This window comes from Phyllobates terribilis, unplaced genomic scaffold (assembly GCF_046119375.1).
Source record: "Phyllobates terribilis strain yellow unplaced genomic scaffold, ASM4611937v1 Scaffold_8__6_contigs__length_399053987, whole genome shotgun sequence".
NCBI lineage: Eukaryota > Metazoa > Chordata > Amphibia > Anura > Dendrobatidae > Phyllobates > Phyllobates terribilis.
In genome coordinates this window covers 36,821,170-36,842,789 of record NW_027362768.1, presented here as the reverse complement: position 1 = coordinate 36,842,789, position 21,620 = coordinate 36,821,170, and the positions used below count along the sequence as shown (strand labels likewise).

The 21,620-nt window shown below is 41.5% G+C and overlaps 1 protein-coding gene across 3 annotated transcripts in view; it reads right to left on the bottom strand.

Annotated features, from left to right (window-relative positions):
- Window positions 1–21,620, bottom strand: part of KCNT2 (potassium sodium-activated channel subfamily T member 2) — a 1,642,055-nt gene that overhangs the window by 261,266 nt on the left and 1,359,169 nt on the right. The gene's annotated exons all lie outside the window — the stretch shown is intronic.

Sequence of the window (21,620 nt, the reverse complement as noted above, 5' to 3'; positions counted from 1 at the left end):
TATAGCTATCTATGTGTCTGGAGAGTGGTAAAAGAGCAAAGTAGGAAACCTTGGCTACATCTCGCAGATTCACAGCAGCGGTTGATCTTCTGGACATCAAGCTTTGAACAATAGAAACATTTAAAAGACCAGATATCTGGAGAACACAAAGCAATTTAGAAATTTGCTTGTTTTTTATAATTATTATTTAGCAAGACCCATTTAAAGCATTCTTTGCTATAATTTTTATTGTTCATTTGTTTCCTAAATGCAAAAATAAGTAACTTTCTTAATAATATTCATTGCTGCTATATAGACTGGCAGCTTTCGACATAGCTGGAAACACTGGTTGTGTTACTTTACTGCACTTCATATCCCTTTACAGCATTACCAACAGGGAGAGAGGGAGGGGATTGTACAGTAGATCAAAGTTTGGAAACAGAGAGCAAGCAATCCAGTATTTTGGGAAGGAAAATCACACAAGTTTTACTTGGATCTTGAATGAATACTACAGCTATCAGTCAAGATTAGAGAAGAGGGCTTATGGAGCTTTTAATGTAGAAAACCGAGGTTATGTCTCCATTAGGGAATATCCATCATGAACCTTTGGCAGTAATGCACTGTGGATTGATACTTCTCTTTCTCAGTCATGCTTTTACTAAAACCCTGTTGTGCAAACAGCTTTTCAGGTCTCAATTTCAAGTGCTGTCAGATTTGCAGGGTTATACTACTGACAGATTTCCTTTCAGGTCAAATTTTGTGATATCGGCATTAGAAATAAACTATTCAAAAACATCATCTATATGAGAGTTACAGAACAAAAGACAACTATTTACCAGGTGGAAAATAAAGAACTGTAAAATATTGGCTTAAAAAACATCTTAAAGAGGACCTTTCACCAAATTTTTCATGTTGAATTAGACACACAACTTAGTAGTGGCTTAGAAGCTGATTTTTTATCTTTTAATTTTTGCCACTCCATTACAGAGATATTAGCCATCAATGTATTTGGCACCTAATGAATTAAAGAAGTTCTACAGTACTTTATAATACCCCTCCCAATGTATCACCCCGGGGCCCCTAAAACTTTTTGTAATTACATTACGTTGCTGATAATGCCTGTGAGCGCGCTATCGGTGGGCGCTCACAGGCATCACGTGACCCCACGCTGACGTCACGACAAGTGAGGCGTGACTCAGCGCTGGGGACTGCTGGGTTGTGGGCGGGGTTATTCCCCACGTCACACCCAGCATCCACCGCCCGCTTTCTTAATGAATGGGGAGAGGCAGAGTGCGCGGTGGATGCTGGGTGTGACTTGGGGGGTAACCCCGCCCACAGCCTGGCATCCACCTGGAACACAGAAGATAAAGACCCCCGGCTGCTGCCAGCACTTGTCGTGACATCAGCGGATGTCAGAGCCGGCCGCAGCCGGGGGTCACGTGATGCCTGTGAGCGGTCAGCGATAGAGCCGCTCACAGGCATTATCTGCAACATAAGGTAATTACAAAAATCCTTAAGGCCCCGGGGGGATACATTGGAGGGGGGTAATATAAAGTACTGGACATCCCCTTTAACTTTTCTTAAGTCCAGGTGGGTGGTATTAGAACTTTTACTGGGGGTGAGTACTTCTTTTCCTTGTGTAATGTTATATTAGTCAATGTGATGACTTGAGAATGTTACAAATCTCTGATTAAATGTCATTAAGAAATGTTGCTTTTTTCCCAAAGTTTTGTGCCTTGACTTTAGGGTTCCAATAAATATATAAAGCTACAATAAACCTCTTTTACAATTAAACAATGATGTTTTCTCATTCTATTTCACATCTGCTGACAATCCCTTCTGGGATATATTTGATTTCTGCTCAAATACAATGGAGTCTCTGAATGCTTAGATTTTGGTAAATCATTTAAGGTTTCACAAAATATTTTATTTTATTACTGTTGGCCATTTATTTTAGGATTATTGTTTTGAGGCAAATGTACCTTACGTCTAACACTTCCTATTTCTAGCCAATCTGACCACATTTTCATTTATCTGATATTAGTAGGGAATGACTCCACAAGATTAAATCTCGCAGAATCTGAATCTTCATAAATTATTTGAGATTATGACCTCTGACAGGCCCCTGTGTAATGGTATTAAAAATGACAACTGTATTTCAGGTCTCTTCTTTTTCCTCATAGCAAGAATAATCTTCTAGGTATGTCTAGACATTTGTAACTTACTATTAGAAAATTAGTTTTTTTTTAATGCCAATGTTTCCATAAAGATACGATTTTATGTATAACTGTAGAGGTGGAGGTTCTTTTGGATTTATTTTTCAGGAAACTATATCACTAAAATTACAATCTATTAATTATATATGTTCATTCATATAACATACATTTTAAAACAAATAAAAAAATATTCAGACATGAACAAAGGCATTAAAGGGTTTGTCCAGTGAAAACAAGTTATCACCTATCTGCAGGACAAGTTGGAGAAATGTTTTTGCTGCATGACTTTTCATAGAATTGTTGTCGCCTGGTACATGTGGTTATGTAATTCTAGCCTTAGGCATTTTACATGTTATATGTTGGACATATAATTTAGATCTTTGTAATTTGATCTTTACTATGAATGATACTTTTATCACCAGTGGGTATGGATTTCTTATGTGAATAGCATCTTATATAAGTCTTATCCGTGTGCACTTACTGTAGAATGTTAAGTGAACAGTAGGTGGGTGAGTGGTTGCCCCTCAGTATTGTCCACCTGTGTTACTTCCACCTTATATCACTGGGTCCTGTCTGCATCCTGCATTATATTAGTATTGCTAAGTACGGCCTTTGTTCTGTGATGTTTTTTCTTGCAACATATATCGCTGGACATTCTCAGCATCAGACTAAGGACATTTTACTTTGGGTTATTTTTAGTGATGAGTGAGCACTAAAATGCTCGGGTGCTCGAAGCTCGGGTCGAGCACATTGGAATACTTGGGTGCTCGACCCGAACAACGAGCCAAATGTAAATCTATGAGAAACTCGAGCATTTTTCTGGCAGTCCCCCCTGGTGGTCTGCAGAAGGTCAAAAATTGCCCAAATTGATGGGAACAGTGCTCAATTACACATCAGGCAGGCAGAATATATAGGCAGACAAGCAGGCAGGGTATATAGGAGGGTGCATGAAAAACATAGCAGGGCACTTGGAACACACTAGTGCTCTCCGATTTTCATACACCCGTCTCTTTAAAAAAGCCGGCTGGCAATTCACCAGCGGCATACACCGGTACCCGACAATTTAGAACAGAAAGAATAGAGCATCACACATAGATTAGATAGATAGAAACGTGTCAGTCACATATATAATAAGTACAGTGACAATGTTGGTTACTGTACTTGTCATTTAGTGTTAAAATAAAGGATCTATTAAAAAATAAATTGGCGTGGGGTCCACAGTAATTTTAGTCTCTAGCGGAGGATATGCAGATCGCTGGGGCAAATGTTTGAAGCCTGGGAAGGGGGTAATACCCACGGAGCTTCCCAGGCTACTAATATCAGCCCCCAGCTGAAAACCTAGCCTTTACTAGCTATTAAAATGGGGACCCCAAAAAAAATGACGTGGGGTCCCCCCTATTTTAATATCTAGCAAAGGCTAGGCAGACAGCTGGGGGCTGATATTAATAGCCCAGGAAGGGTGCCATGAATATTGGCCCCCTCCCAGGCTAGAAACACCAGCCCTCAGCTGCCCCAGAAATGGCACATCCATAGGATGTGCCAATTCTGGCACTTAGCCTCGCTCTTCCCACTGCCCTGTAGCGGTGGCAGTGGGGTAATAGGGCTAGGGTTGATGTCAGCTTATAATGCCAGCTAACATCAAGCCCAGGTTAGTAATGGAGAGGCGTCTATAAGACACCCCCATTACTAACCCCATAGTGAAAGTTAAAAAAAACACCAACACCCAGAATAAAATCCTTTAATTGAAATAAACACACATTCCTTTAATGCTCCAAATTAAACTCTACTTACCGTATCACCCATTCCAGCTGATGCCAATGTCTTCTGCAATAAAAGTAAAATAATAAACCAACCTCATCCTTAACTTTCCATGGTTCCCAGGATGGCTTCAGCTCTGCTACATTGACATGACAGGCTGGATCACAGCAGAACACTGCCATCCAGCTTGCCATGCCGCAGACACTCAGGCGCTCCGCAGTGTCTCTGAAGGATGACAAGCTGGATGGCAGTGTTCTGCGACCATCCAGCCTGCCATCTCAATGCCATCCCAGCTTGGGAGAATTCTCCTGTTCAAGCGGTGACGTCATTTGTCGGCACCGCATGAGCAGAAGAATTCTCCCACGCTGTCAGTGACGTTCATGAGGTGAGCTGAGTTTATTGGACTTGAACTCGGCTCATCTGGATGCCGTCACAGCGAGACACTGAGGTGCTTCTCAGTGTCTGCAGCATGGCAAGCTGGATAGCAGCATTCTGCTGCGATCCAGCCTGTCATGTCAATGTAGCAGAGCTGAAGCCGTCCTGGGAACCATGGAAAGGTAAGGATGAGGTTGGTTTATTATTTTACTTTTATTGCAGAAGACATTGGCTTTGGATTCAGCTGGAATGGGTGATACAGAAAGTAGAATTTAATTTAGAACATTAAAGGAATGTCTGTTTATTTCAATTAAAGGACTTTATTCTGGGTGTTGGTGTTTTTTTTAACTTTCACCATGGGGTTAGTAATGGGGGTGTCTTATAGACACCTTCCCATTACTAGCCTGGGCTTGATGTCAGCTGGCATTATAAGCTGACATCAAATCCAGCCCTATTACCCCACTGCCATCGCTACAGGGCAGTGGGAAGAGTGAGGCTAAGTGCCAGAATTGGCACATCCCATGGATGCGCCATTTCTGGGGCGGCTGAGGGCTGGTGTTTCTAGCCTGGGAGGGGGCCAATATTCATGACACCCTTCCTGGGCTATTAATATCAGCCCCCATCTGTCTGCCTAGCCTTTGCTAGCTATTAAAATAGGGGACCCCACATCATTTTTATTGGGGTCCCCCATTTTAAAAGCCAGTAAAGGCTAGGTATTCATCTGGGGGCTGATATTAGTAGCCTGGGAAGCTCCGTGGGTATTACCCCTTTCCCAGGCTTCAAACATCTGCCCCAGCCATCTGCTTATCCTCCGCTAGAGACTAAAATTACGGGGAACCCCACGCCAATTTTTTTTTAAATAATTCCTTTATTTTGACACTAAATGACAAGTACAGTAACCAACACTGTCACTGTACTTATTATATATGTGACTGACATGTTTCTACCTATCTAATCTATGTGTGATGCTCTATTCTTTCTGTTCTAAATTGTCGGGTACCGGTGTATGCCGCTGATGAATTGCCGGCTTTTCATGTTTCACTGTGAGCACTGTTCCCATTGATTTAGGCAATCACTGTAATGCCACAACCACCATGGCTGTGGCATTACAGTGAGTAGCAGACAATCCCTGCATGACTGGCGCTCTAAAGAGCACCAAACATGCAGGACGGGGACCCGAGCTCCAGCCCCAGCATCGCGCAAGTACTTGGCGAGCTCCGAGCATCTCGAGTACTGAGATGCTCGGGCGAGTTCTGAGCATTGGCGAGCATTCTCGCTCATCATTAGTGATTTTCCTACTGTGGGTCTATAATTGTAACATGCTGAGATTTCTCTCCGAAATCTGATGGGTGCAAGAAAAAAATCAGATACCATACGGACCATCAAAGTGGCATCTGATTTGTTCTGTAAAATAGGAAACTGTAAATGGTCCTGTAAATGATTATTAGCTGCTGAGTAAAAAACAGATTGTATCCGGACAGTAAACGGATGATATATTCTATGTTAGGAACTCAGCATTAACCCTGACAAAGTGGCACAGGTGACAATATGGTGAAGTCACTTCAGAATAACTCTCACCCCACTCTTATCTTGTGATAATTATACTCATTTATCATAATGCATGCTTGATATTTTGACTTCTCTAAGGTTCCATCTATTTGCTTGAAGGAGCATGGCATTATTGGTGGTTCAGCGGGGTGTTTGTAGATTTATGGTAGGTAGACTTATTGGGGCACAGGCAAGGCAGTTTAGACACAAGATTATTACATGGAGTGCTCAGGATCAAATGTGCTTTTATAAGTCTTTTTAAAGGACATCTGATAGCTGATACATGCTCTATTAGACACTAACTGTATGATTTCAGCTATGTATCTTTTAATTATAAAACACTGCAGTGTTTCAGTGAAGGACAAACTTTAGAAACCACCATAGACCAAGCCACAAGAGAGACTAGTTGGTAAGTTGGGTCACTAGTGACTTCTGGCCACGTGCTGCCGATGAGTAATAGACAAAAGGTGTGTTTATCAACCTCCAATTTATGCTGCAAGGAAGAGGATGAGTGCTTAATCAAATGGAGCAGGCCACACTACTCCGTACGTTGTAAGCACACCAAGAATAGGCACAAAGCGGAATGTTTTTTTGAATGCTTTTAACTTTTTACTGTCATATTAAAAAAAGTTATTACACCATAAAGTGAAGTATAGCAACATTTTGGGTAATGTACACTTCATCAGGCTATGTATAGTGTATGCATGAAAAGTTTTTCTTGGTTTGAAAAAAATGCAGAATATCCACTTGTGTAAGGGTTAATTACAGTTTACTGTATTGTTGGAGATTTTTGATGTGATATATGATCTGGCCAGTAGAGGGCAGCAGAGAGACCATAGTTGCAGTGCAGGGGTTTGGAAGTTGGTGACTGTTGCTAGGGGAGTTCAAGGACAGTGAAGCTACCAATAGTTGGAAAAAGTCTGGAAAGAGCAGTGCGACTCTGGATCTGTTTTTACTTACTCTAGGATGCGTTGCTCAGCTTGACATGAGCCGACTCGGCGAGGACAACCAAGGACACAGCATCTTGGGCTAGGCCACATGAGGCCTTATTTGTAAGGACTTAGAGAAGCCCTGCTTTACAGAGATTGGAATGTTTTAAGAGATTCCAGTCAGCGTTTCTGATTATTCGGGACTCAGAGCAACAAGGAACCGCCCACTGCAGTCTCAGGACGTACCAGTACCATCTTACAACTGAATAAATATATCTACATATATAAATAACTTTATGGAGGTCTAGTTAGTTAGGAGAAAAGGCCTCTTCTGTAAGAGACACTTCAAAAACTTTTCAGAGTAGGAGATTACTAGAGTACTGGCACAACACTGTCATTTTATGGCTTTATGCATAGAAAGGATTAATTGCATGTAGTTTTTCTGGCATATAACTGTTAATTCTGTTAAGTGGACCTGTGTATATTCTTATTCGGTGATATTGAGAGGAATTTCTGTCATAGTATTTGCTATTTATTTACTGTTTACCTACCATCCTTTCCTCTTTTTTTTTTTATAAACTGTTTAGTAAATATTTATAATATATCATTTAATATTTGTTCAGGTTTGCTGTACCCCTCGTCCTGTGGCCGTCCCTCGCCCACATTTCACTTGTATCAGTATATGAAGGAATGGGATCACTGGGTTGTCTAAGGATCTACATAGAGAGTGGGAATGGCTATTGTCTATAAGAAAAGGGGCCCAATGGTACAACATGCAGTGGATATTGAGTACATTCTTCTATATTCACTGCATGTTGAACAATTGGGCCCCTTTTCTTATAGACAATAGTCATTCCCACTCTCTCTGAATCCTTGGACAGCCCAGTGACTCCATCCCACCATATACTGGTATCAGTGGATAATCTGCATTTTTCTTATCCAAAAAGACATTTCATACATATACTTTACATAGCTTGACGAAGAGAACATTACTCAAAATGTTGCTATACTTCAATTTGCGGTGTAAAAACTTTTATTGGACATGAGGGTAGAAAATTAAAAGCATTCACAAAAGCATTCCATTTTGTGCCAATTCTTCGTGTGCTATTCCCTTATACAATATTAATTTGCTGCCAATGAGGGACAGGTATGTCCTTATACACGCATGAAGGAGACCTGTAACTCAAAAAGATCATGAGGGGATAAGCCGCCGAGGACTGGCCAACTAGTCTCCATGCCTCTCGGTCCCTTATGACACTGCAACGTTTCAGAGTCACACAGAAATCATACCATCAGGGCCTGATTCATGCCGTCCATGGTTTGGGCAGCATCTATCCATTTTAAGATTCACTTTGACATTTATGGGTGTTGTTTGCAGACTGCGCATTAGTCTGGTATTTGTTTTAATAAATACTATGACTTACATCTGGATGTTCATTAGTCCATTAATGGTGTGTTGCCAACTATAGCAACAGAACCTGATCATAAACAAGTCTAAAATCAAACCTATGGTGATCAATCCATTGCTGGATCAAGATCAATTAAAAAGGAATTGTCTTTAGATAAGATTCTCTTATAGAGCATTCTCACATATATGCACGTGTGTGAATTATTCAAATAAGCAGTTCTTCCGTATTTTATTATTATTCACTCGTACTATTGCATGCCCTTTGACTTTAGGAAGATATTGAATCTGAAAAGTGCTTGAATTTTTTTTTAAGATAGCATTTAGTTTCATGAACTACCAGGGTATTCATGAGCAGAATACCGACTATCAATAGAATAAAGCTGTACTATAAAGCTGCATAAGTTTTTGTGATCATTTATTTTTGTTTGTTCTGATGATTAAGATGGCTGAAATTTATAGGATAAAAACACATTCAAAGTCTTATTTTACTTACAAAGGTTCTGTAATAGACAGAGCTGGGAAGGATCTTTACTTGCATTCTGCTTCAAAATCTTTTTTTTTCATTCCCGGTGGATTCTCAGTTCAGTGCCTTTCATCTCCTTAAAACTTTCACACTCTGAAATAATAAGGTGTAAAGAACCATCCTAGTGGGAGAATGGAGCTGAAATCATTCCGTGTGTTAGGAGATAGGGGACTAAGTGGATTTGATGTTTTTAAAACTTTTGTGACCTATGTTTTCCTGATCCTGACAGCTGTTTCACTCGACTGTCTGGTGAAATTTTACAATACTCAGGCTGAATAAAGTTTGTTACCTGAACTGTGAGGTCAGCTAGAAAGTCATAGTCTCTGGTGTCATAAAGGACTTAAAGATGACCGGTCAAAGACTACTGAAACAAATCTAAAAATGAAATCATTTTTGATACAACCTCATACTGGTCAATGGGAGCACTGATGATAGAAAATAGACATTGGCAAGGTCTATGGACCATTAAGGGTTATACGCAGGATGTATGATATTACCAATTTACCGTGAAGTGTAGCTTAATAAGACAGTTTACAAAATCTGTGCTGTAGCAAAAATGAGTCTCAGATTGGATCTGTAAGCGCTTGCTGAAATGAACCATTCATTTTATGCTTTCATTTGACTCAACAGATGCCCGTGTACTTTATATCATCCAACTAAATGGCTGCACATCAGGATGTATATTAGGTTTGCATCTCTCTAAAGCTTTTTAATATGGCTTGTTTTTCATGCCAGAAAATCAATGTATTGAAGCTGTGTTTTACAGACGAAAAACATAAAGAGCAGCGTTTTATTTGGTGAAAAAGTACCAAAGCACAGTTATTTAGCACAATGAAGCTGTAAATACATGGACATCTGTTACCCTATATCTGTTAAAAAAAACACAGCATTTTACTCTTCTTGGAAAATGAATGAGATTTCTCAAATCTCATGCTCATGTTGCTTATTTTTTCTTGCAGATATTGTGAAAAAAATGATGAAAGAAATGCACTCCTGTCATTGTTCTTGGCTTTTGTTTTTATGGTATTTATTGCATGGCAAAAAGATCTGTGTAATTATGGAAATCCCAAACTTGCATAGTTTTTTTTATTAACATTTTTTTTTTTCTGTGGACGATGCTGTAGGAGAGCTTATTTTTTACGAGGCCAGCTAAGTAGGGATGAGCGAGCACTAAAATGCTTGGATGCTTGTTACTCAAACGGCAATTCCTATTGCTCAGGTGCTCGTTTTGAGTAACGGGTATAATGGGAGTCAATGGGAGATCTGAGCATTTTTCCGGCAGATCCTACAAAGAGGTCTGGGGGGCCGTGAAAATGTTGAAATGAGTGGAAAAAGTGCTGAATGGAAGGAGAACAGCACAGGGAAGACCACTGGAAGCATATCTGACTCCCAGATCGATGCCGAGTACAGTTGTATCAAACTTGTACTCCACTTTAAGGACTGACAATAAAACATTCAAAATTGATGAGAAATTGGAGTTTACAGGAAAAAAATGTTAATAACCATTCTTTCCTGTTTAATGACTTGTATATAAGACAAAATTTAAAAAGGATTTTAAAAAAATAATTTAAGTAAACCAAAATTGAATTTTTTATAAAAAAAAATGGAAATTTCAGTGTAATTTTTTAAGGAAACAAAAACTGCCATAAATTAGGTGGAAGAGGGACTCAGATGCACCTTGTATTAGAAATAAAGGAGGGCCTCAAACACATTCTGTTCAAATTGTCATGTAGTGGTACTCCTAGACTCATAAAAGCTATGCACTAAGTGCAAAGCCTGCCTAAAATTACAAGCTTGGTGCCTCATTCAAATATAGTGAACAAAGTGTTGTAGTAGTACTCCTACACTCATAAAAGCTCTGCACACAGTGCAAAGCCTGCCAAAAATTGCATGCTGGGTCATCCATACACCCTCAAAGTCACCAACTGGAGTGCCTTGTAAAAAAATTAAGAAACTGTAGTTCTGGGTACTTCTACACTCATAAAGGCTTTGCATACAGTGCAAAGTCAGAAAAAAAATTAAAAGAAGGGTCATCCATACACCCTTGAAGGCTCCAACTGGCCTGCCTCATTCAAATATTGAAGATTTAACTCACTTTATATGCTGCTGTCATCTGGTGGTGTGAAAAAGTAGGGGCTAATCCAGGCTTTGTTCATTTTTATCAGAGTGAACCTGTTAGCATTTCCTGTTGACAGGCGAAAGCGCCTGTCTGTTATGACCCCCCTGCCGCTACTAAAAACCCGCTAGCGGCAGGGCAGTACAACACCTCCAAGGCATAGATAGACAGCTCATGCCAGGTGTCCAGCTTTGAGACTGAATAGTGCAGCGGAATTAGAGAGTACGCTGGTTTTGTCAGCCAGGTATTGCTTGACCATCTTTACAAACTTTTCTCTCCTTGTCAAAAATAACCGGTCATCAGGGCCTGGATGCTAGGAGGGTGTCATGAAATTGGCCCAGGCCTTTGACAGTTTACCCCTGCCTCTGCCTCTGCCCTAACTGGTGTGTGTCTCGATCACCTCTCCTCCTTGCTTGGGCAAGGAAGCTTGCCCCTTGCTGCTAGCAATGTGTGATGGGAATTTTTAAACATATTTTCTACATTGCATACGCCCCTGGAAGAAGCAAGAGCGAAACGGCGTCGGGGCGAGTGAGACAGCCCACATCATTTCCCTGATGGTGGCCTTTGCTTAGAGGTATTTTGAACTGCTTTGACATGAATCATATTGTCTCCATATTGTGCTACCATACTACATAGGTAACTGTGCAGCTTGCCTTACTATTGGACTTAAGGTATATGGAACCTCTTTATAGTTAGAATCTATTAGAGCATGCAATTCAGCAATTTCACAATGGTAACTCAATATGGTGATGACCTATTATGCACTGTGCACTTTATTTAGAGTTATTGATCTCTGGATTAATATAAACTTATTGAGTATAGACATTTAGGTAATTGACCATATGCATATTATCTAACCTGAGACATAAACTCTTGAACGATTAATTTCTCTCTTGACTGTTGTTGTCATATTTATGCTTAGCTCATTTTTTGTCTAAATGATAACCACCAACAGATAGTCCTTTTGGATAGTTGATCTCCCCTCCACTGTGAGGTTCCCTTGTTTTTCTGCTTTGTTGTTTTCTGATTTGATTGTTTTAACTCTTGTTAATAAAATTTTTATTTTTTATGATAGTTTGTTGCTGGAATATCTTTTTCCCCTGACCCGTCATTGGGAATTCTGGGGATCCTGGAGTATCAATATTTTCTACAGTGGCCTTCTGGTATAGTACCATTTTAGTAGAAATATCCCCCTAAGGAAGGAGAGATGCAAGTTTCTCCTTGTAGCTTGAGTCTAGCAGGGTGAACAACCAGTACTCTTTTCTGTCCAAGATGAATGTAATGTGAGGATCAAGGGAAAGGCAGTGGTACCTGAAGTCAGTCATATTTGCCAAGCTCCCTAGAGCCAAAGTTATCCTGTCTCCACCATGATGACTACTCTCCATCTCCTCCTCCTCCATCTCTTCCTCCTCATTCCCCTCCTCAGCCCATCCACATACAAGAGATGGGACAAAGCTTGTGTGGGTACAAGCCGCTGTTGCCCCTGTTCCTCCTCCTCAGCCTCCACTTCCTCATTGTTACCCAATCTGTGCTGAGCAAATGGGATCGGGCTAGGCTGGGTAGTATCTTTATGTCTCATGTCTCCCTCCATCTCTACCTGGTCTGCTTGTATAGCTTCAGCTTTAATTGTGAGAAGTGCCTGTTTAAGTAGGCACAGAAGTGGGATTGTTTTGCTGACTATGGCGTCATTGCCATTCAGCATCTTTGTGGAGTCCTCAATGTCTTGGAGAACTGCACAAATGTCAGACATCCATGCCCACTCTTCAGTTGTTATGTGCGGAGGCAGACCAGAATACTGATGGGTGTGTTGCATCTGGTATTCCACAACTGGCCTATGCTGCTCACAATGGCTTGCCAGCATGTGCAGTGTGGAGCTCCAGCGCATGGTGACATCGCACACCAGTCAGCGAGCTGGCACTTGTAGATGCTGCTACAGCGCTGCCTGAGTGGTGGCAACTGTAGCCAATTTTCGGAAATGGGCACTGATATGGTTTTGATATGGCGTAACTTGACCAGAAGCTCTGTCAAATCTGCGTAGGTTTTCAGAAACTGCTGAACTACCAAGTTTAATACATGGGCCAAGCATGGTATGTGTGTGAGAAGTGCTGCAGAGCTTCCAGATTAAGGCTGATGTGGACAACGTGCTCTGAGATACCACGGAAATGTGCCCGTTTAGCATTTTGGCCTGTGGGTGGGTGACTGAGAACTTTCTTTTTCATTCCAAGGCCTAGTTTAGGGACAGCTGAATTCTGTAAGGGGACAAAGATTTGGAAGTGCCTGATGATGGTGTCTCAAAAGGTGCCAGTACAGATGTAGGACAGATGGCATCTGCGCCAGTGTCATTGATAAGGGATTGCCAATCAACCAGCACAGGGAAAGAGGCAGTGGTGTCACCTGGTGGCACCAATTGTGGACCAAGCCATTTGCCCACTGATTTGTGTGCTTAGATAACATGTGCATGATCAAGCTGGCAGTGTTTAGGCTCTTAGTGTTCAAGCCTCTGCTGATCTTGGCATGGCACAGGTTGCAAATGAACATTTTTTTTTCAGAACTCTCTTTAAAAAAGTCCCAAACTGGGGAAGACCTAACTCTTTGATGGGTAAATTCATGAGTGTCGGTGCTCTGCAGAAATCTTGCCCAGTTTCTCCCTCTGGTCACCCCACTGCCTCTTCCTGCCTGTTTCGGTGCTGCCGATCCCTCCCACTCAGCACTGCTGGCCTTGCTCGGCATGCTAGCGTGCGAGGTTTGGTCCGAGACTTTGTCATCCATCACCTAGACTTCCATCGCCGCACCCTGGTCCACCTGACTTGGTGACTAACCAACAACCTGACTTATCGGCAACTGTGTGTTATCATCATCTGCCTCCTTAGACAAAATTTGCTGTTCCCCATCGTCATCTTTTTGTGAATGTGGCCACTCTAAGTTTTGTGCATCACTAAACAGCATGTCCCTCTTTGAACATGAAGTGTGAGAGGCCACAGTCAAGAAATGGTGAAGTAAAGAGCTCCTCGGAGTGTCCTAGTGTGGGATCACTGGTATCCTGAGACTCAACATGGTGGGAGGAAGGAGGATCAGGGTGAGAATTAAGTGATAAAGACTTTTGGCTGGTGAGACTGGACTGTGTGGAAGACAGGGTGGTGCTGGCAAGCATGCTGGAAGCATTATCTCCTATCCAACCGACCACCTGTTTGTACTGGTCTGGCTTCAAAACTGATGTTCCATTCCTCCCTGAAAAGTTGGACAGTAAGCTTTGTGTCATGGATGGGCATGTTGCTTGCGCTCCAAGCAACAGGTGCAGTCGCACCTGTCTCATATCCTCGTCGTCTGCGTGCACCATTATCAGCACTTCCAATTCCCCATCCCTTACTGCATGCCTTACGCATTTTGTAATTGCTAGGTCTCTGTAAACCAAGTTTATTTTATTAATCAAAATTAAAAAAAATGTAATAAAAAAAAAATTGGCCAACTGTAGCAGGTCAAGCGGTTTTTAAAAATTTTAAACCACTGTAATTTTACGCAAAGCATGTTAAACTGTATGGATGACAATAGTAAATTTTTGGAAGAAAAAAATTGGTCACCTATAGCAGGCCAAGCATTTTTTAATCATTTTAAACCACCGTAATTTTACACACAGTTAGTTAATCTGTAAGGATCACAATGCAGTAAACTATTTTGAAGATTTTTGTTGCAGTTAACTTTTAAACCTTGAATTTTTATGACCATAAATATGAGAGATATGTCACACAAGATAGTTAATAAATAACATTTCCCACATGTCTACTTCACATCACCACAATTTTTGAAAAAACATTTTTTTTTCCTTTGGCAGTTATAAGGGTTAAAAGTTGACCAGTGGTTTCTCATTTTTCAAACCAAATTCACAAAATAATTTTTTTAGTGACCACATCACATTTGAAGTGACTTTGAGGGGCCTTTATGACAGAAAATACACAAAAAGTGACACCATTTTAAAAACTTAACCCCACATGGTACTCAAAAGCACATTCAAGAAGTTTATTAATCCTTCAGCTGCTTCACAGGAATTTTTGGAATGTGGAAAAAAACAATGACCATTTAACTTTTTTTCACAAAATATTACTTTAGACCCAATTTTTATTTATTTTTACAAGGGTAACAGGAAAAAATGGACACCAAACTTTGTTGTGTAATTTCTCCTGAGAACGCCAAAACTCCATATATGGGGAGAAACCACTGTTTGGGTGCACGGTATGGCTCGGAAGGTAACAAGCGCCATTTGACTTTTTGAATGTAAAATTTGCTAGAATAATTTGCGGACGCCATGTCTCATTTGGAGAGCCCTGATGTGCTTAAACAGTGGAAACCCCCCACAAGTGACACCATTTTGGAAACTAGACCCCTCAGTGAACTTATATACATGTATGATGAGCATCTTAATCCCCAGGGTGTTTCACAGAAGTTTATAACATTGAGCCATAAAAATAAAATTTTCACATTTTCCCACAAAAAAAATTTTCAGCCCCAAATTTTGCATTTTCATAAGGTAACAGGAAAATTGCACCACAAAATTTGATTTTCAATTTCTCCCAAGTAAGCCGATGCCCCATATGTGGGGGAAAACCATTGTTTTGGCGTACGACATGGCTCAGAAGGGATGGAGCGCCATTTGACTTTCTAAATGTAAAATTTGCTGGAATAATTAGCGGACACCATGTCGCATTTGGAGAGCCCCTGATGTGCCTAAACAGTGGAAACCCCAACAAGTGACCCCATTTTGGAAACTAGTCCCATCAAGGAACTTATCTAGATGTGTGGTGAACACCTTGAACCCCCAAGTGATTCACAGAACTTTATAACATAGAGCCATGAAAATTACAAAAATCCCCATTTTTCCCACAAAAATGTATTTTAGCCCCAATTTTTTTATTTTCATATGGGTAATAGGAGAAAATGGACCCAAAATTTGTTTTGAAATTTTTCCTGTGTACACTGATACCCCACATGTGGTCGAAAACTTTTGATGCACATTGCAAAGCTCAGAAGGGAAGAAACACCATATTGGAGTTCAGATTTTGCTGGACTGGTTTGAGGGTGCCATGTCACATTAACAGAGCTCTGGAGGTGCCAGAACAGCAGACTCCCCATAAGAGACGCCATTTTACAAACTACACCTCTCAATGAGTTCATCTAGGGATGCAGTGATCATGCTGACAAAACAGGTGGGTCACAGAATTTTATACCATTGGGGAGTGAATAAAAAAAAATTACCACCAAAAGTTTGTTTTAACCCCAGATTTTACATTTTTACACTGAGAAATGGGTAAAAATGGCACCAAAATGTGTCCCACAATTTCTGCTCAATGTAGAAATACCACATACGTGGCTGTGCAATACTGCCTAGCTATTTGGCGAGACTCGGGAGGGATGGAGAGCTATTTGCCTCCTGGAGCGCAGATTTTTTTAGAACAGTATGCGGACTCCATGTACAGAACTCCTAAGTGCTAGAATGCCAGAATCACCCCTCAAGTGACCACATTTTGGAAATTATACCCCTTTGGGAATTTATGTTCTGGTGTAGTGACGATTTGGACTCCATGGGTGTTTTCCAGGAACAAGCAGCAGAGGATGTTGCTGAGTGAAAATTGCAAACTGCTGTTTTAGTGTCCTGTATGCTGTAGTGCCAGGACATTGTAGTGACCTGTACGTTGTGCCCAGCTCATGCTTCGGGAGACAGGCACCTGTAAATTAGGCGGGCTGTCATCGCTACAGAAATGCCAAACATGTGGACACTAACTGGGGTTAAAGAAGTTGTCCAGTACTTTATATTACCCCCCCAATGTATTCGCCCGGGGTCTCTAAGGATTTTTGTAAATACCTTACGTTGCTGTTTCTGCCTGTGGGCGGCGCTATCCTTGGCCACTCACAGGCATCACATGATCCCACGCTGACGTCATGACAAGTGAGTCGAGACTCAGCGCTAGGGTCCCGACGGTGGCTGCTGGGTTGTGGGTGGGGTTACCCCCCCGCATCACACCCAGCATCCACCGCGCGCTTTCCCAATTAATGGGGAGAGGCAGAGCGCACGGTGGATGCCAGGTGTGACTTGGGGGGCCAAGGAGATGGCCTATTCTCATCAGATCTATATCCACAGGTGTACACCACCAAAAATAATCATGTTAGATAGGGGAAAGGGGAAGTAGGAGAAGTGTGGATATATAGAAAAATTTAAAATTCATAACCTTTATTAATTTATTAAATCTTAAAATACAAAATATCTAATGCATCTATAGATGCATATAAGGTAACCATCTATTACAGTATAAAGATGGTACCCACTAATAAGTCTGGCTAGATGCAGTGTAGGGCAAATTAGGGACACCTCTGTCCAGTCCCTCTAATATCATTTACATATTTCCTCGGTCCTATATTAGAGGGACTGGACAGAGGTGTCCCTAATTTGCCCTGCACTGCATCTAGCCAGACTTATTAGTGGGTACCATCTTTATACTCTAATAGATGGTTACCTATAGATGCATTAGATATTTTGTATTTTAAGATTTAATAAATTAATAAAGGTTATGAATTTTAAATTTTTCTATATATCCACACTTCTCCTACTTCCCCTTCCCCCTATCTAACGTGACTTGGGGGGGTAACCCTGCCCACAGCCTGGCATCCACGGTAGAACGCAGAAGACAGAGACCCCCGGCAGCTACCAGCAATTGTCATGACGTCAGCAGATGTCAGAGCCGGCAGCAGCCGGGGGTCACGTGATGCCTCTGAGCGCCGCTCACAGGCAGTATCTGTACCGTAAGGTAATTGCGAAAATCCTTAGGGACCCCGGGGGGATACATTGTGGGGGTAATATAAAGTACTGGACAACCCATTTAAGGCACTCTGTGAAGCTCATAAGGGAGGGGTGGTATATGGATTTGGGAGCGCAGTATTTGCTGAATTTTTTGGGAGGTGGCGAGGAGCCATAGCGCTTTTCCATAGCCTTTGTACTACCAGTAATATGGAAGCCCCTATATTTCCGATAACAGATGACGGACCTGAGTGGGGACTTGCTTTTTTTGTGGATTGATTTGAAGCTTTTGTTCGGAACATTTTACATAACATTTTGGATCACATTTATCGGGCACTCTACGCTGAGCACTTATATTGGGGTTTCGATTTAAATCTCAGAATGACCTGATTCAGATGAAACCACCGAGGGATTCATTCACTATAATGAGACAGCAGAGTTACCCTGGACTCTGTCTTGCCTCTTTTCAGCAGTGCCCTACTTTTCAGAAGTGGACAAAACTGTGGCCGACAGCACTTTTATGCACGCCGAATAAAAAGACAGACACTGCCGGATCACAGGTCCTATGGCGTCCATCTGCCTCATTATAGGGAATCTTCCCCCAGGAGTTCAGTCTGAATCATGTATTTCAGAGACTTACACAGAAACACCAGCCTAAGCGATTAACGCAGGGTGCAGGATAAATGTGCGCTGAGCCTTACAGCAATCTTTGGGAGGCAGAAAGGAAAAATCAACAGCAGACGAAAAATTGGTTTCATTTATTTTTTACACCGTTCTTCGCGTATAAGTGATTAGACGACTTTATTCTTTGAGTCAGTGCGATTACAGCGATACCAGATTTATATCGGGTTATTATGATTGCCAGCTGTCACACACTAAAAGAAACTTTTTATTGCAAAAACTATTTGCATTGCCATATTTTAGTTAAAAAGCCATGTGAAGGCTTGTTTTTTGCGGGAAGAGTTGACGTTTAAATTGGAACCATTTTCGGGCATGTGATATTTTTTTGATCGCTTTCTATTCTAATTTTTGAGAGGTAGAATGAGCAAAACCCAGCAATTCAGGAATTTGTGTTTTTTTTTTTTTTTGTCCGCTCCATGTGTGGTAAAATTGATAAGGCAGTTTTATTCTTTTGGTCAGTACGATTACAGTGATACCACATTTAAATCATTATTTTGTTTTGGCAATTTTACACAATAAAAACTATTTTATAGAAAAAATATTTCTTTTTGCAACACTTTATTCTATAACTTTTTTATTTTACGGCTGATGAAGCTGTATGGCGGCTTGTGTTTTGCGAGACAAGATGACGTGTTCAGTCATACCATTTTTATTTATATTCGTCTCTTTGATCGCGTGTTATTCCACTTTTTGTTCTGCGGTAAAGCATAGTTTTTTGCCTCATTTTTCATTCATTTTTTTACGGTATTCACTGAAGGTGTTAACTAGTGGGACAGTTTTATAGCTCAGGTCATTCCGTTTATTTATGGGTACTATATATATATTTTTTATTATTATTATATTGTGATTTTTGAAAAAATATTTATTAAATTTTTTTTTCACTTTTTCACTATGTCCCACTATGGGACTTTTTGCTGTCTGATCGTTTGTATAGCATAGGGATGCAGCAGCATTCCTATGTTATGCAAACTGTCAGCCCTGCACTGAGAGGAAAACTTCTGCACTGCACATGATCTATAAACTTTGCTAGCTCTTCTCTGCAGATCGGGTCGCGATGGCAATGATAGGGCCCCGCAATGACGTTACAGTGTTTCCGATCCAAGGGCAGAAGGGCTTTCTTCCCTTTGCCTGCATGCTAAATGCAGTGATCATGGAATTTAGCGGATTAAAGTGCCTAGAGACATGGAATCCCAGGTGTCAGCTGTTAGAAACAGCTGACACCCAGTGGCGATCGCCCGGCACAGCCCTTTGTGCCCGGGCGATCGCCATGACGTATATATACTGCACCAGTCTGGAAGTCATTCCCGACGATGACGTTTATATATATTACAAATGTCAGGACGGGGTTAAAGGTGGTCAGAGACAATTCTACTGAAAACGGACAAACAAAACCTGATACAAAATGGAAACTAACATGTCCATTTTTAAGCTGATCCTTTTTTATTCTCTTTTTAAAAATGGATCCATTCCATAACGAAAACCTTGGTTTCCATTTTGCAATCATTTTTGCTCGATTTATAACAGGTCGGTTTCTGTAATACTAGATTTGTTTCGGATGATAACTGGACATGTGAATAGAGCCTTACAGCAGACCCTGTCCCCAAGAATGCTTACAGTGTAATTTTACTGTCTATGCAGAGGTAGTCCTTGGTCAGATTTGAACCCAGGGCCTCAGTGAAGCAAAGTAACAGATGAACACCTAAGGAATACTTTTTCAGTAATGCTTTCCTACTTACTGGATGCACAATGTATTATGCCCATAATCTCCATGTGTAGGAGACATGTGAATGACGCGCCCCCTGGGCCATGGGGTACTCGGTAGGTCAATTAAAGGAGAAATAAAAGGGGAATAAAGTTTTTAGAGATAATGTTCGTGATGCCACCTGTGGTACGCGGCTATATGGGGCCACCGCTGTCGTGCAGATCCACTGGAGCTGATGGTGACACAGCAGAGTTGGTTCAGCTCTCCACAGGCAGAGCTAGGCTCCAGGGCAGTATATGAAGAATTGTAGAGGTAGATGTTGTTGGTACGGTGTAATGCAGGGCTGAGGGCGCAGATAATGACCAGACAACAAATTAATGATGTTTTGACAGAGCAGACCGGGGCACGGGTACTAGCTGGTAGTGGAGGTCCAGGCGGCCTGGAAGCAAGTTGGGGATCTACCTTGCCAGGTGGACTTGTAGGCCTTCCCTCTGCGCTAATCTCTTTGGCCCTGCTGCTTGAAGCTATGCTGCGGCCCTCGTCCCTGAGTAAAACGTCTTTTTCCTCACCCGTATGGCAGGCAGCTCGGGCCTTCCTCAAGTGTCGCTCTCACGTGATAGTGCTGGGCACTATGATGCTGCTGAGCCGCCGGGCGTCTGGTGAGGCCAGGAGACCTGCAGTCTATTGCCTTCCGGATATAGCTGCTGGGCCTTCAGTGCCCCACAACCACGGACTCCGGTGTCCAGTTCCTTTGCGCTTCTCTCTGGGGTGAGTTTGTCCACAGCTCCCTTACCCAGGTCCTTCCTAGTCGCTCTCCTGTCTCCAACTCCTCTCAACTAACTCTCTCAAACCCCGCCTCCAGATTCCAGTTTTTAAGGAGAGGAGCTCCTCTTCCTGGTCTGGAGCCAGGAAAGTGTTGTATGCTGGTAAGCATGCTTATGGGACCCCTCCTTGCTTCCAGGCATGGCATCACCCCCAGTAAGGGAGGCAATGCCACTATGGCAACCGGACCCCTGGGGTGCCACATGAATACGGGTTTCCAATAATTTACCCAGCACCTAGAAAATATTTGGTGAGTAATGGACATTTCTCCTATGTTTGGAGGCCTTTAAATAGCCCTGGAAATAAAATAGCCTTGCTGTATTTGGACGAGTACACTAACAGCAGCTTCACACTGAGGGGAATCTGGCTGAATTTCATTTTAATCATTTCCATTATTTATCTTTTCACGCACGTTCCTCAGCCATTCTCCCGTGCCTAATAATAATGTAATCTATTTAGGGATTCTATTATGAACATGGATACATAATATGGAAATGTTTTGGAATCTAATTTGAAGACAGATAATTAAACGAAACATTACAGTAATATAATCTATGTTTTGTTGTTCCATATTTCAGTTTTTTCAGTACATTGAACTGCAGGCTTTATGTGATAATAAAATGCTGCTGATCTGAACAACATCAATCTGTATTATTACTGTTGTAATGCAGAAGAGATAGAGAGAATTATAGGCTGGGAGCCCAGTAAAATGATTGACAGTAAAAAGTAAAAAATACAAAATTTACTACCGTTCTACAACAAGAAGCACAATACAAAAA